Genomic DNA, 16708 nt, shown 5'->3' with positions numbered 1-16708 from the left:
TATTGTTGGTTCTGTCCCCACTCTGGCCCGCCTTGTTGCACATCCTGCCACGCCCACTTTTAAAAATATGTGTGTGTGGAACAAAAAAGATGAAAAGTCCTAATTTCCTGCTCCTACACTTTTTCATGCCTTTTATGGCAAAAAATACCTTTTATGGCCCCAGAATACCCAAATAATTGCTGCTAGAATTCCAGTGTTGCACAGGAAAAGAGGACTGTGGTCAAGCCATACATATATACTAATGTTGTCTAATTTTTATGTAGTGTAAAAATTGGTCAAATTTATCATGTTTTTTTCATTGGGTAAAGTACAGAAAATGTATTAACAGCTGAAAAAAATAGCCATCAAAGAGTTTTTACACTCCTAGCTAGCCCCAGCAATGTCACATGATTGCTTTTACTATGGCTAGCAGGTCAGGAGGGTATCAGGCAAGGATCAGTAAATGAACTATATGTCAATAGCACATCACAGGGTGGGAGTTTGCATTATGACTACATGACTACAGGCGGTCCCCTACTTAAGAACACTCGACTTACATACGACCCCTAGTTACAAACGGACCTCTGGATATTGGTAATTTATTGTACTTTAGTCCTAGACTACAATGATCAGCTGTAACAGTTATCAAATGTGTCTGTAATGAAGCTTTAGTGTTAATCTTGATTCTTATGACAACCCAACATTTTTAAAATCCACTTGTCACAGAGACCAAAAAAGTTCTGGTTGGGATTACAATTATAAAATATACAGTTCCGACTTACATACAAATTCAACTTAAGAACAAACCTACAGTCCCTATCTTGTATGTAACCCGGGGACTGCCTGTATATGAAACTATACAATTAGTGGGTAAAAGAAATCTACCACTCAGGTAGACATGATTTGAACTAAGAACACTTACACATGGCCGTTTCTTCATCATTCTGGAGCTTTATTTCACTAGACCTGTATGAAAATAAAAAAAGACTTTGGACGTCAGACAGGTCCACTTGTTAGTGTTCTTAGTGCGCGAAGCACTGGCGTATGATAAATCTCCCCATATGATTTTATCTGTATTTATTCTTACCTGTATCGTCTGGGAATCAGCATGATATAATCGCAAAGGAAAGTAAGTGAAATCTTGGAAATATGCAATGCAATAAACTGGAAATTCTTTGATAGAATTACAGTGTTTTTCTGTAATCGTGATACATAAGATAACTGTTAGACCACATTGCTTGAGTAAGAATTGAGTTATCAAAAATGAGTAATTCCAAAATGTTTATTTACTGCTTACTACAAATGAAGTAAATACATTTAAGAAGATGTATTTGTGGTCCTGTAGATTGATGACATGTCCATGCAGCGTTCCTCCTGCCAGTGCACATCCCCATAATGCCATCACTAAACTTCTTATTCTTCTCAATAGTTCACTCTGCCGGTGCACATCCCCATAATGCCATCACTAAACTTCTTATTCTTCTCAATAGTTCACTCTGCCGGTGCACATCCCCATAATGCCATCACTAAACTTCTTATTCTTCTCAATAGTTCCCTCTGTCAGTGCACATTGCCATAGTGCCATCACTACATTTCTCCTTCTGCTCCTCATCAGTGCACATACCCATAGTGCCATCACTATTCATTATTACTAATGTGGTTAGGCTAGGGTGGGTTAGTTCCCTATTTGTGGTTGTTTTTTTTGTTTTAGTTTTTTTGGCAGTGTTAATAATTTCTGGTTGTAGAGAAAGTAATTTTTCCTCAAACAGTTCTTTGTGTGTATAATATTTAATGAAAATTATCATAAAAATTCTGTATAAATTGAAGTATATGAAGTGTCAAGAAGTCGATAAAAAGCAGCAAAGTATTAAGAGTCAACATCTGCAAATAGTTTGTATGCTATCTCTGTCTTTGTGTGGGTTTCCTCCCAAATACCAAAAACATACTGGTAGGTTGATTAGATTGTGAGCCCCATTGGGGACAGGGACCTATTTGGCAAACTCTGTGCAGCGCTGCGTAATCTGTGTGCGCTATATAAAGAATTATTATTATACATCACAGTGAATTGTAGCTACATTAGGGTTGCTGTACATTCACCTGTACCTGAGTGTTAGGGTGGAAATATCTATGTCGTAGTCGTTGTCAGCACAGAACATTCACACTTATGCTTTATTGTCACAGAGTGGGGGACATTCTAAATTACTGTTTGCTTTTCCTCTCCTAGATAACCTAGAGTTAATGATCAAGAAAAAGCAAATTAAATATAAAGTGCAAAAGTCAAGGCTTGTTTTTAGACTGCGTTCCCAGAATACCTAGTGGTAGAGTGAGAGAAGATAAAAGAGAGGGCTTCAGATAAAATAACCTGCAATGGCCCTGACTCTTAGTTTTAAAATATACTTTTTATGTTATTGATTTTCATTCAACTCCCCAGAGAGTTCACGCACAGTAGGCCATATAACAAGCAGACAAAATTCTACTTTGTGAACAGAATTTTATCTTTCTGTATGTTCTCAAACGAAACTGTATCAAGATTACCCGGTAAGGATTTAATATTTTCTTCAGACTAAATTGAACCATGAGAACATCTTGCAAAGGGAGTTGTGTGGTCATTACTGATGCAGTATCCATCACATCTAGAAGCGGCTATGAATTAATGGATGAAAACATTCAAGGCTTATCGGAGCCATTACAAATGAATTCTTTTCACAATTGCCAAGGATTAAATAGAAAGTTTAATGTTTTCTCTGAATCAATATATATCTATAGAGAAATTGTTTCTAATGTTCTTTTGTGGTTTTCAAGCAGTATGTGACAAAGTGGTAAATGTTTTAAACAATTAATAAAACGAAATAAAGGAGTTTTTAAATAGTGTTTTCTACATCACTATCTCTTTGTGATTGGTGGGGTATCACCCATTGACTCCATTCTCCTGTCTAGTTCTTCTCTCTGTCACCTAGTGTGCAAGAAACAGCACAGCTACATATTCAAGTATGGCAGTCTGTACAACCACCTAAGGCTACATTCACACTACCCTATGGGGGATGTATATACGGCCGACGTATATACGGACGATATACGTCCCCCATAGACGGCAATGGGCGCACGGCGCCCTACGGGAGCGGTACGGTGCAGCACACGTGCGGCACCGTACCGCAACGTACCACGGAAAAAGATAGGACATGTCCTATCTTTGTTCGTAGTACAGCGCCGTGTGCCATAACTTCCTATGGAGGGGGGCGGGGTTGAGCTGCGCTCACCTCCTCCTCCTCTCCCCGTGCACTGCCGTTGCCCGCTACGGTACGGTACGGGCGGGCAACGGCAGTGTGAATGTAGCCTAAGAGTTTGATCTTACTGCCTGTTTGGATATATTGTAGTGATGCCTGTACCGGAATTGCTTATGTGAAGAAGGTTGCAACCCTTTAGGACTTATCTGTGGTAGCATTCCACTACCATCACACAATTTCTTTAGTCAGTAACACTGTGCCCAGTAGACAGATAGCAGAGCCCTGAACAGTGGTTGCAGAATGTCAGGTTGTACAATGGGAAATTTGAGCAAATTTCCCACCAGAGAAATCATTAGCATCTATGCCATTAATACACAGATTCTATTGATATGTAGAGTGGTGCAGATACTTGTGTACTGTCTGTCAGCCACTGTGCTTGCCTGTGTGGATGTTATTAATTGTTAGTGATGTTTTTAGCATTTTCTGTTCAGGGTTTAGGAGCTTTTTATAGATTTTGTCTGTAAATTCAGTGGGCAGAATATAGCTAGTGATCGGCCCCTGGGGAGGGGGGGGGGAGCAGTATTAAAATTTTTGCTTTTGGTAGCAAAAAGACTAGAATTGCCCCTGACTGAACTACCTCTCCTTGGCCTGTCTATGGCTTTTTTACATGAGCAAATATAATGGAGACTTACTTCATCTTCAAACCCCTGTTCCATATCACATGGAGGCTTCTATTCTAGACCTAGATCCTGCCCGCTTGTTTTTGGAACATGTCCAACTTCTTTTTTTTTTTTTTAACGTCTATTTGCCCCATTTTGAATTTCTTTTTTTTTTTCTTATTTAGGTAAAGATTTAGGTATTAGATTTGTACCTACAACACAGGGGTTAAAATCCGTAGCGGCGGAACAGGAAAAATACACACATCACATCAAGCTGTTAGGAAATTTAAAAAAAAGCAAATTTGGGGCAGGGGAGCGCTGGATGATGGGAGATGGAAATAAAGAGCAGACTAAAACTTGGGAATGGAGGGGAGGTATTTATAACTATGAAACATGGCAAAATAAAACAATAAAAAAATGGTTGAAATTAATTTTGTGACCTGGAATGTGAGGAATTTGGTACCCTGGCTAAAAGAGAAAATATTACAACATTTAAAAAAACTTAAAGCTGACATAGCTATGCTTCAGTAAAACTCACCTAAGCAAAAACGAATTAACAAAGCTAAAATGCATGTGGGTGGGCCGTGTTCATGGCTCTCCCTCAGTAGGAAAAAAGCTGGGGTCGCAATTCTAATCAATAAGAACCTATCTATAATAAGTAAATACATAAGCCATGATAAAGAGGGAAGATGGTGTAGCGTGGACTTAGAATTAGAGAGAATCGAATTGAAAGGTACTCTGTATTTATGTCCCTTATAGAAATCAAAAAAGCTTCCTGAATACTTTAATACCACAAATATTAGGTGATAGTAGCAAAAAACTCTCAGGCAATCTAAACTTGGTGGTGAACAATGAAGAGGACAGGTTTTCCCCATCAAACTCAAACAAAGAAGGGCCAACAACAATATTGGGAAATTTACTGGAACGGGCTTGATTGTCGCTTGGAGATGCCTAAATCCTGTGGAACGGGATTACACTTCTTTTCTGAAGTGCTGATGGGTGCATGTCAAGGTTGGACCACCACTTGGTGTCAAAGGAATTACTGGCGTATGTTGACAGGACCCTAATTTCTATTGGAAAGCAGGGAACTGCATTATGGGAGGAAAAATACTTACATATTCCATTTCTGCCAGGAGACATACTCAAAACATACAGAAGTGCATATAAAATGTACATTAGGGTCCCAACAACAGCAAATAAAAAATGTATGATAGAAGCAAAGAAAAATTATGACAGTTACTTTAATCAATTGTATAAAAAAGAAAAAGAGAATAAAATATGGCATAAATATGGAAATAAAGGAGGAAAGGATACTGGCATCCTTCATAAACCTTTTAAACCCAATCATGGTATACACAAAATAAAAGACAACAAACGAACGTCACTAAAGATAATAATTATAGATAAATTATTATAAAAAGCTATATAGCTTCTCAAAAATTTACACTACAAAAGGAAGCACTTCCCAAGACGACATAATATTGCCCGAAGTGGAACAAACCCTACTAAATACACTAAATTCCCCAATAACCGACCTGGAAATAGAAAAATTCATAGCGAAAGTATACGGCAAAGCCCGGGGCCCAGTGGCTGTAGAACCGATTTTTATAAATTATTAAAAAAAACTAATAAAAACACCTTTAAACAAGTTATTTAACTGTATGCAATTTAACAGTGATATAATGCCCTCAGGGAAGACTGCAATACTAAGAACCTTTCTCAAACCAGGCAGGGATTAACCAGGGCATAAAGTTTCTGACTAAAATGTTGGCAGACAGGCCGAGATAGCGGATAAATTAATATCGCATAGCCAAATGGGATTCATGAAGGGCAGAAGTAGAGCAACTAATATCCACAAATTACTAATGGTGTTAGACTGAGCCAAGGCAAATCCAATATTAGCTAAAAGCTGTGAATTCTCTCAATCGATGCCGAAAAGGCATTTGATATTCTGGAATGGGGATGGTTATTCTTGGTGCTAACTAAGATGGGCTTTGGAGAAGAATTTAATAAATTCTTAAAAGCCCTATATTACCAAGCTGAAAGCCAAGTTATAATATTGGCAGATATATATACACTCACCGGCCACTTTATTAGGTACACCATGCTAGTAACGGGTTGGACCCCCTTTTGCCTTCAGAACTGCCTCAATTCTTCGTGGCATATATTCAACAAGCTGCTGAAAGCATTCCTCAGAGATTTTGGTCCATATTGACATGATGGCATCACACAGTTGCCGCACATTTGTCGGCTGCACATCCATGATGCGAATCTCCCGTTCCACCACATCCCAAAGATGCTCTATTGGATTGAGATCTGGTGACTGTGGAGGCCATTTGAGTACAGTGAACTCATTGTCATGTTCAAGAAACCAGTCTGAGATGATTCCAGCTTTATGACATGGCGCATTATCCTGCTGAAAGTAGCCATCAGATGTTGGGTACATTGTGGTCATAAAGGGATGGACATGGTCAGCAACAATACTCAGGTAGGCTGTGGCGTTGCAACGATGCCCAATTGGTACCAAGGGGCCCAAAGAGTGCCAAGAAAATATTCCCCACACCATGACACCACCACCACCAGCCTGAACCGTTGATACAAGGCAGGATGGATCCATGCTTTCATGTTGTTGACACCAAATTCTGACCCTACCATCTGTATGTCGCAGCAGAAATCGAGACTCATCAGACCAGGCAACGTTTTTCCAATCTTCTACTGTCCAATTTCGATGAGCTTGTGCAAATTGTAGCCTCAGTTTCCTGTTCTTAGCTGAAAGGAGTGGCACCCGGTGTGGTCTTCTGCTGCTGTAGCCCATCTGCCTCAAAGTTCAACGTACTGTGCGTTCAGAGATGCTCTTCTGCCTACCTTGGTTGTAACGGGTGGCGATTTGAATCACTGTTGCCTTTCTATCAGCTCGAACCAGTCTGCCCATTCTCCTCTGACCTCTGGCATCAACAAGGCATTTCCGCCCACAGAACTGTCGCTCACTGGATGTTCTTTCTTTTTCGGACCATTCTCTGTAAACCCTAGAGATGGTTGAGCGTGAAAATCCCAGTAGATCAGCAGTTTCTGAAATACTCAGACCAGCCCTTCAGGCACCAACAACCATGCCACGTTCAAAGGCACTCAAATCACCTTTCTTCCCCATATTGATGCTCGGTTTGAACTGCAGGAGATTGCCTTGACCATGTCTACATGCCTAAATGCACTGAGTTGCCGCCATGTGATTGGCTGATTAGAAATTAAGTGTTAACGAGCAGTTGGACAGGTGTACCTAATAAAGTTGCCGGTGAGTGTATATATAGCCCATTTAAAAGAGTGGACATCCCTGCCTTGTTCCTTTCTCTGTCTCCAATCTTATTTAATCTGGCATTAGAACCACCGTCGCATTATATACAAAAGACTAAAACTGGAGAAATAGAACGCTGCACCAACATGTTTGCTGATGATATCTTGATATTTTTAAGTTCAGCACATAAGACTATAGCAAAGCTGCCCGCTAACTTGGAAAACTTCAGCTCTGTGTCAGGTTATAAAATAAATGAAGACAAGATTATTCTCTTTATGCTGAACAAGGACAGCAAAATAGCTGAAAATCCCGACATAAAAATTCAAATAGCTGACTCATCCATCAAATATTTAGATACACGTAGCATGCACAGAACAGGAAATCTACAGGCTAAACTCCTCAGTCCTTTATAAGATAAAGCAGGACATGAGAAAATAGATGTCACGGGTGCCCCTGCGATCCCAGGTGCACCCGTGCCCCTCTCCGTTGCGCCACCCTGGTCCCGACTCACTTACCTCTCCACTTTCCTGCTCCTGTCCTGGCTGGCCAGCGTGTGCATCCCCATTACCTAGGACATGCGTGCGGGGGTAGTTGCAGATTTAAAGGGCCAGAGCGCAACTGATTCTGGGTTTTCTTAAAAGCCGGCTTCTCCCAGCAACCCCCCCGGATCTTAGAGCTTCATGCCTATGAGACAGCTTCCCTTGCATTATGTGTGCAGACCTCCCGTTGTGACCCTGGACTTCTTCTCGATTCTGCTCCTTCGCTGCCAGCCCTGACCTCCGGCTCCGTCCCCAAACTCGGATCATTGCCACCTGCCTTGACCATCTGCCTGGTCCTGACCACGAGACTGCCTATTGATTCTGTGCCTTGACCTTCGCTGCCACCGCCGGCAAGTCGCACCTGTGGAACGACATGGTAGCACCACGCAAGAGCAAAACCATCCTGCTTTGCGGCAGGCTCTTGTGATGACCGGGTGCCACTTAGATTCCGGTCCCAGGTTCACTACCTCTGAAGCTTGTCAGTCCTGACAATAGATGGACCTCCCTCTATCCTTAGCTGGAAGGTGTTGCCTGCTAAAAATGAACATGTTACCTGAATTACTGTATCCTATGCAAAATTTACCAATAAAATTAACAACGACTGAATTTAAAAACCTAAACTACAATATAACTCAATTCCTATGAAGAGAGAAACCCCTTAGCATCTCTTTAGTGAAATTACAGAGACCAAGAGTAGAAGGTGGTCTAGATGTCCCAGATCTCCACAGATATAATTTAGTGCGATCTTTCAGATATTTGAAAGAATGGCTAGAAGGAAACAAAAGAACATACACTATAGTTGACAAAGAAAACACTTATAATATACCAAACATCAGGAGTTTACTACACAAAATTAACCCAGCAAAAAATGCAATCTCTCTGAACACATATTATTAAACGACACCATAACTGCATGGCAAACCATAAGGTCATTACTAGAGATGAGCGAACATACTCGTCCGAGCTTGATGCTCGTTCGAGCATTAGCGTACTCGAAACTGCTCGTTGCTCGGACGAATACTTCGCCCGCTCGAGAAAATGGCAGCTCCCGCCGTTTTGCTTTTTGGCGGCCAGAAACAGAGCCAATCACAAGCCAGGAGACTCTGCACTCCACCCAGCATGACGTGGTACCCTTGCACGTCGATAGCAGTGGTTGGCTGGCCAGATCAGGTGACCCTGGGATAGACTAGCCGCTGCCCGCGCTGCTCGGATCATTCTGTGTATGGATGCCGCTAGGGAGAGAGCTGCTGCTGGTCAGGGAAAGCGTTAGGGTGTTCTATTAGAATAGTGTTAGGCAGGAGTGATTCAACAAGAACCCAACAGCCCTTCTTAGGGCTACAATAACGTTATACTTTTTTTTTTTTTGTTTGCTTGTGGCTGGGCTTGCTGGCACTAGTAGTGCAGCTAGTACCATATTGTGAGGAATTTGCAGGGGGACTTGCTACCGTTGTGTTTAGCTCTTAGTGACACACATATCCACCTCAAACACCAAAGTGGGAAAATTTATTAGGGGTTTGATTTCAATTAGGCACAGTCTGCCAGTTTCTTTTTATTTTACGTTTATTTTTTCATAACTCAGCGTCATCTCATCAGTGTGCTTTCATACTTGGCTAGAAAATAGCCAAAGGAGAATCCAAACGGCTTACTTACGCCTACAATAGCGTTATATATATTTTATTTCTGGTTGATCTGCTGGTGGCTGTCCTTGCTGCAGTGCATATACTAGCCAATTGTGAGGAATTTGGAGTGAGACTTGCGACCGCTGTGTTTAGCGCTTAGTGACGCACATATCCATCGCAAAGACCGAAGTGGGATAATTTATTAGGGGTTGGATTTCAATTAGGCACAGTCTGGCAGTTTCTTTTTATTTTACGTTTATTTTTTCATAACTCAGCGTCATCTCATCAGTGTGCTTTCATACTTGGCTAGAAAATAGCCAAAGGAGAATCCAAACGGCTTACTTACGCCTACAATAGCGTTATATATATTTTATTTCTGGTTGATCTGCTGGTGGCTGTCCTTGCTGCAGTGCATATACTAGCCAATTGTGAGGAATTTGGAGTGAGACTTGCGACCACAGTGTTTAGCGCTTAGTGACGCACATATCCATCGCAAAGACCGAAGTGGGATAATTTATTAGGGGTTGGATTTCAATTAGGCACAGTCTGGCAGTTTCTTTTTATTTTACGTTTATTTTTTCATAACTCAGCGTCATCTCATCAGTGTGATTTCATACTTGGCTAGAAAATAGCCAAAGGAGAATCCAAACGGCTTACTTACGCCTACAATAGCGTTATATATATTTTATTTCTGGTTGATCTGCTGGTGGCTGTCCTTGCTGCAGTGCATATACTAGCCAATTGTGAGGAATTTGGAGTGAGACTTGCGACCGCTGTGTTTAGCGCTTAGTGACGCACATATCCATCGCAAAGACCGAAGTGGGAAAATTTATTAGGGGTTGGATTTCAATTAGGCACAGTCTGCCATTTCCTTTTTATTTTACGTTTATTTTTTCATAACTCAGCGTCATCTCATCAGTGTGCTTTCATACTTGGCTAGAAAATAGCCAAAGGAGAATCCAAACGGCTTACTTACGCCTACAATAGCGTTATATATAATTTATTTCTGGTTGATCTGCTGGTGGCTGTCCTTGCTGCAGTGCATATACTAGCCAATTGTGAGGAATTTGGAGTGAGACTTGCGACCGCTGTGTTTAGCGCTTAGTGACGCACATATCCATCGCAAAGACCGAAGTGGGAAAATTTATTAGGGGTTGGATTTCAATTAGGCACAGTCTGCCATTTCCTTTTTATTTTACGTTTATTTTTTCATAACTCAGCGTCATCTCATCAGTGTGCTTTCATACTTGGCTAGAAAATAGCCAAAGGAGAATCCAAACGGCTTACTTACGCCTACAATAGCATTATATATATTTTATTTCTGGTTGATCTGCTGGTGGCTGTCCTTGCTGCAGTGCATATACTAGCCAATTGTGAGGAATTTGGAGTGAGACTTGCGACCGCTGTGTTTAGCGCTTAGTGACGCACATATCCATCGCAAAGACCGAAGTGGGATAATTTATTAGGGGTTGGATTTCAATTAGGCACAGTCTGGCAGTTTCTTCTTATTTTACGTTTATTTTTTCATAACTCAGCGTCATCTCATCAGTGTGCTTTCATACTTGGCTAGAAAATAGCCAAAGGAGAATCCAAACGGCTTACTTACGCCTACAATAGCGTTATATATATTTTATTTCTGGTTGATCTGCTGGTGGCTGTCCTTGCTGCAGTGCATATACTAGCCAATTGTGAGGAATTTGGAGTGAGACTTGCAACCGCTGTGTTTAGCGCTTAGTGACGCACATATCCATCGCAAAGACCGAAGTGGGAAAATTTATTAGGGGTTGGATTTCAATTAGGCACAGTCTGCCATTTCCTTTTTATTTTACGTTTATTTTTTCATAACTCAGCGTCATCTCATCTGGCATAGCAGTGTGCTTTCATACTTGGCTAGAAAATAGCCATAGCAATAGGATAGCATTGTTTGGTTTTAAAAACTAAAAAACACAAAAAACACAAAAAAACACAAAAAAACACAAAAAAAAGTTAAAAAAAAAATTAAAGTTATATAACTTCCATTTTCAAAATGTTTAACCCGAGGGCTAGGGGTAGAGGACGAGGACGAGGGCGGGGACGTGGGCGTCCATCTACTGCAGGGGTCAGAGGCCGTGGTCCTGGGTGGGGTGAGACACCACCTGCTGATGAGGGAGCAGGGGAACGCCGCAGAGCTACACTCCCTAGGTTCATCATGTCTCAAGTTACTGGGACTCGTGGTAGAGCACTGTTGAGGCCAGAACAGTGCGAACAGGTGATGTCGTGGATTGCCGACAATGCTTCGAGCAATTTGTCCACCAGTCAGTCTTCCACGCAGTCCACCCATGTCACCGAAATCGGCACTCCTCCAGCTCCTGCACCTCAGCCTCCTCCCCCCCAGTCTGCCCCCTCCCAGGAAAATTTGGCATTTGAACCGGCATACTCTGAGGAACTGTTTCTGGACCCTTCCCACAGTCACAAACCACTTGTCCGGTTGCTGCTGAGCAATTTTCCGATGCCCAGGTTTTCCACCAGTCGCAGTCTGTGGGTGATGATGACCTTCTTGACGTAGTGGAAGAAGTGTGTAAAGAGGTGTCCGACGATGAGGAGACACGGTTGTCAGACAGTGGGGAAGTTGTTGTCAGGGCAGGAAGTCCGAGGGGGGAGCAGACTGAGGGATCGGAGGATGATGAGGTGACAGACCCAAGCTGGGTTGAGAGGCCGGGTGAACACAGTGCTTCTGAGACGGAGGAGAGTCCTATAGCAGAACAGGTTGGAAGAGGCAGTTGTGGGGCCAGACGGAGAGGCAGGGCCAGAGCAGGTGCATCAGCGCCAAATGTGTCACGTAGTGAAGCTCCCGTGGCGAGGGCTCCCGCGGCGAGGGCTAGATTTTCAGAAGTCTGGAGGTTCTTTAAGGAAACACCGGATGACCAACGGACTGTGGTGTGCAACCTTTGCCAAACCAGGATCAGCAGGGGTTCCACCACTACTAGCTTAACTACCACCAGTATGCGCAGGCATATGAATGCTAAACACCCGAATCAGTGGCACCAAGCCCGTTCACCTCCGGCCGTGCACACCACTGCTCCTTCCCCTGTGTCAGCTGATAGTCAGCCACCTGCCCAGGACCCTGGCACAAAAACCCCATCGTCGCCTCCACGATCCTCCACAGCATCCACCAGCGTTCAGCTCTCCATACCCCAGACGCTGGAGCGGAAAAGAAAATATAGTGCAACCCACCCGCACGCCCAAGCCCTTAATGTCCACATCTCCAGATTGCTTAGCCTGGAGATGCTGCCCTATAGGCTAGTAGAGACCGAGGCCTTTCACAACCTCATGGCAGCGGCCGCCCCTCGGTATTCGGTCCCCAGCTGCCACTACTTTTCCCGATGTGCCGTCCCAGCCCTGCACCAGCACGTGTCAGACAACATCATCCGTGCCCTGACCAACGCCGTTTCTGACAAGGTCCACCTGACCAGGGCCACTATATATCGCTGACGGCACATTGGGTTAACTTGGTGGAGGCTGGGACCGAGTCTGACCCTGGGGCTGGTGATATACTGCCGACGCCGAGGATTGTGGGGCCTACCTCGGTTCAGGTCTCAAAGGCCTACTATGCCTCCTCCTCCTCCCACCCCTCCTCCACCTCCTCCTCCGAACTACCATCCGTGGGCATGGCGCCATCAGTCGCTAGCTCTAGGCACAGCAGCAGTGCCGTCGCTAAGCGACAGCAGGCGGTGCTCAAACTGCTGAGCCTAGGCGATAAAAGGCACACCGCCCAAGAACTATTACAGGGCATCACGGCGCAGACTGATCTGTGGCTGGCACCACTGAACCTGAAGCCAGGCATGGTTGTGTGTGACAACGGCCGTAACCTGGTGGCGGCTCTGCAACTCGGCAGACTGACACATGTGCCATGCCTGGCCCATGTGTTAAATCTGATAGTTCAGCGTTTCCTCAAGACATACCCCAATCTGTCAGATTTGCTCACGAAGGTGCGCCGCATCTGTGCGCATTTCAGGAAGTCCAGCACAGATGCTGCCACTCTCAGGGCAGCGCAGCGCCGCCTCCAACTGCCCGCTCACCGACTGTTGTGCGACGTGCCCACGAGGTGGAATTCAACATTAACCATGTTATCCAGAGTTTACCAGCAGCGCAGAGCGATTGTAGACTGCCAGATGTCAACTTCCACCAGAACTGGTAGTCAGGTCAGTCAGCTTCCTCAAGTCTACAATGAGGAGTGGACGTGGATGTCTGATATCTGTCAGGTGCTGAGTAACTTTGAGGAGTCAACACAGATGGTCAGTGGCGATGCCGCCATCATCAGCCTCACCATCCCGCTGCTTGGCCTGTTGAAAAACTCTCTGATCAGCATGAAGTCGGAAGCTTTGCGCTCGTCACAAGAGACGGGGGAAGAAGATTCCCTTGTTGATAGCCAAAGCACCCTCAGGTCTGTTTCTCAGCGCATATCGGAGGAGATGGAGGAGGATGAGGAGGAAGAGGAGGAGAATGTTGGCGAGACACAAGAGGGGAGCATTGCTCAGACCTTCACTGTTCAGCGTGTATGGGCAGAAGAAGAGGAGTTGGAGGAGTTGGAGGAGGAGGAAATGGACAGTCAGGCCAGTGAGGGGAGTGAATTCTTGCGTGTTGGGACTCTGGCGCATATGGCAGATTTCATGCTAGGCTGCCTATCCCGTGACCCTCGCGTTCAAAGAATTTATTCCAGCACCGATTACTGGGTATTCACTCTCCTGGACCCACGGTACATGCAAAATCTTTCCACTCTCATCCCTGGAGAGGAAAGGAGTGTGAGAATGCATGAATACCAGCAGGCCCTGGTGCACAAGCTGAAACAGTATTTCCCTTCTGACAGCGCTAGCGGCAGAGTGCGTAGTTCTGCGGGACAAGTAGCGAGGGAGAGTAGGCGAGCAGGCAGCTTGTCCAGCACTGGCAAGGGTACGCTTTACAAGGCTTTTGCCAGCTTTATGTCACCCCAGCAAGATACTGTCACCTGTCCCCAGTCTCGGCAGAGTAGGGCTGATCTTTACAGAAAGATGGTGAGGGAGTACGTAGCTGACCATACCATCGTCCTAAATGATCACACAGCTCCCTACAACTACTGGGTTTCAAAGCTGGACATGTGGCACGAACTGGCGCTGTACGCCTTGGAGGTTCTTGCCTGCCCTGCCGCTAGCGTCTTGTCCGAGCGGGTTTTCAGTGCAGCTGGTGGCATCATCACCGATAAGCGTACACGCCTGTCGACTGACAGCGCTGACAGGCTGACGCTTATTAAGATGAATAAAGCCTGGATTTCTCATAATTTCCAATCTCCACCAGGTGAAGGAAGCTCAACCTGAATAATTTATGCACTCCTCCTCCTCCTCATTTTCCTCCTTCTCCTCCTCTTTGTACACTAAAGCAGAGGAAACTGGCTATTTTTTGACAGGGCCCACTGGCTCTAGCTATAGTACTTTATGCATTTAATTTTTCTGGAGGGCCACCTACCCGGTCCTCTGTTTTAAACAATTTTTGTGAGTGCCACATACAGGCACTCAATCTATTCAATTTTTCTGGAGGGCCACCTACCTGCTCCTCTGGTTTGAAAACTTTTTTGGACTGCCACATACAGGCACTCAATCTATTTCATTTTTCTGGAGGGCCACCTACCTGCTCCTCTGGTTTGAAAACTTTTTTGGACTGCCACATACAGGCACTCAATCTATTTCATTTTTCTGGAGGGCCACCTACCTGCTCCTCTGGTTTGAAAACTTTTTTGGACTGCCACATACAGGCAGTCAATCTATTTCATTTTTCTGGAGGGCCACCTACCTGCTCCTCTGGTTTGAAAACTTTTTTGGACTGCCACATACAGGCACTATCCAAATTAAATTGTCTCCATAGCAGCCTCCACACGCTGTCTCCATTGCTACCTCCAAAAGTCGTCCATATAGCTGCCTCCATACATCGTCCCCTTATCAAACGAGGTGTGTCAGGCACAAATTTGGGTTGTTTTCATGGATTCCACATCAAAGTTGTCGCCACCCTGCTGTGTTATCCACAAAATATACTGGCAAACTTTTACCATTTAGGGATATTATTTCAGCGCTTCTTGCGCATCTGTTTACATTCCCCTCATCCGCCATATCCCAAACTTATAAGAACGCTACTACACTTAACTTGGTGCAGGCTGGGACCGAGTCTGACCCTGGGGCTGGTCATATACTGCCGACGCCGAGGATTGCGGGGCCTACCTCGGTCCAGGTCTCAAAGGCCTACTATACCTCCTCCTACTCCCACCCCTCCTCCACCTCCTCCTCCTCCGAATTACCATCCGTGGCCATGGCGCCATCAGTCGGTATCTCTAGGCACAGCAGAAGTGCCGTCGCTAAGCGACAGCAGGCGGTGCTCAAACTGCTGAGCCTAGGCGATAAAAGGCACACCGCCCAAGAGCTATTACAGGGCATTCCACATCAAACTTGTTAACTTTGTCGCCACCCTGCTGTGTAATCCCCAAAATATACTGGCAAACTTTTATCATTTACCGATATTATTTCAGCGCTTCTTGCGCATCTGTTTACATTCCCCTCACCTGCCATATCCCAAACTTATAAGAACGCTACTACACTTGATCTTATACAAAAGGTTCTTAGAAGTGCTGTTTGGGGAGTAGCCTAGAGACAGGGGCTTGGATTGGCGAAAGCTCGCCTGGCAGCGGAGCGCCAGCTCCATGCCAAGATCCAACTAACATAGTTTTAACTGCAGCACCTTTAAACTACTACTAGTTCACTGCCTCCATACATGGTCCCCTTATCAAACGAGCTGTGTCAGGCAGAATTTTGGGTTGTTTTCATGGCTTCCACATCAAACTTGTTAACTTTGTCGCCACCCTGCTGTGTAATCTCCAAAATATACTGGCAAACTTTTATCATTTACCGATATTATTTCAGCGCTTCTTGCGCATCTGTTTACATTCCCCTCACCCGCCATATCCCAAACTTATAAGAACGCTACTACACTTGATCTTATACAAAAGGTTCTTAGAAGTGCTGTTTGGGGAGTAGCCTAGAGATAGGGGCTTGGATTGGCGAAAGCTCGCCTGGCAGCGGAGCGCCAGCTCCATGCCAATATCCAACTAACATAGTTTTAACTGCAGCACCTTTAATCTACTACTAGTTCACTGCCTCCATACATGGTCCCCTTATCAAACGAGCTGTGTCAGGCAGAATTTTGGGTTGTTTTCATGGCTTCCACATCAAACTTGTTAACTTTGTCGCCACCCTGCTGTGTAATCCCCAAAATATAGTGGCAAACTTTTATCATTTACCGATATTATTTCAGCGCTTCTTGCGCATCTGTTTACATTCCCCTCACCCGCCATATCCCAAACTTATAAGAACGCTACTACACTTGATCTTATACAAAAGGT

The sequence above is a fragment of the Engystomops pustulosus genome, chromosome 3 (assembly GCF_040894005.1).
Source record: "Engystomops pustulosus chromosome 3, aEngPut4.maternal, whole genome shotgun sequence".
NCBI lineage: Eukaryota > Metazoa > Chordata > Amphibia > Anura > Leptodactylidae > Engystomops > Engystomops pustulosus.
This window is presented reverse-complemented; position numbering follows the sequence as displayed.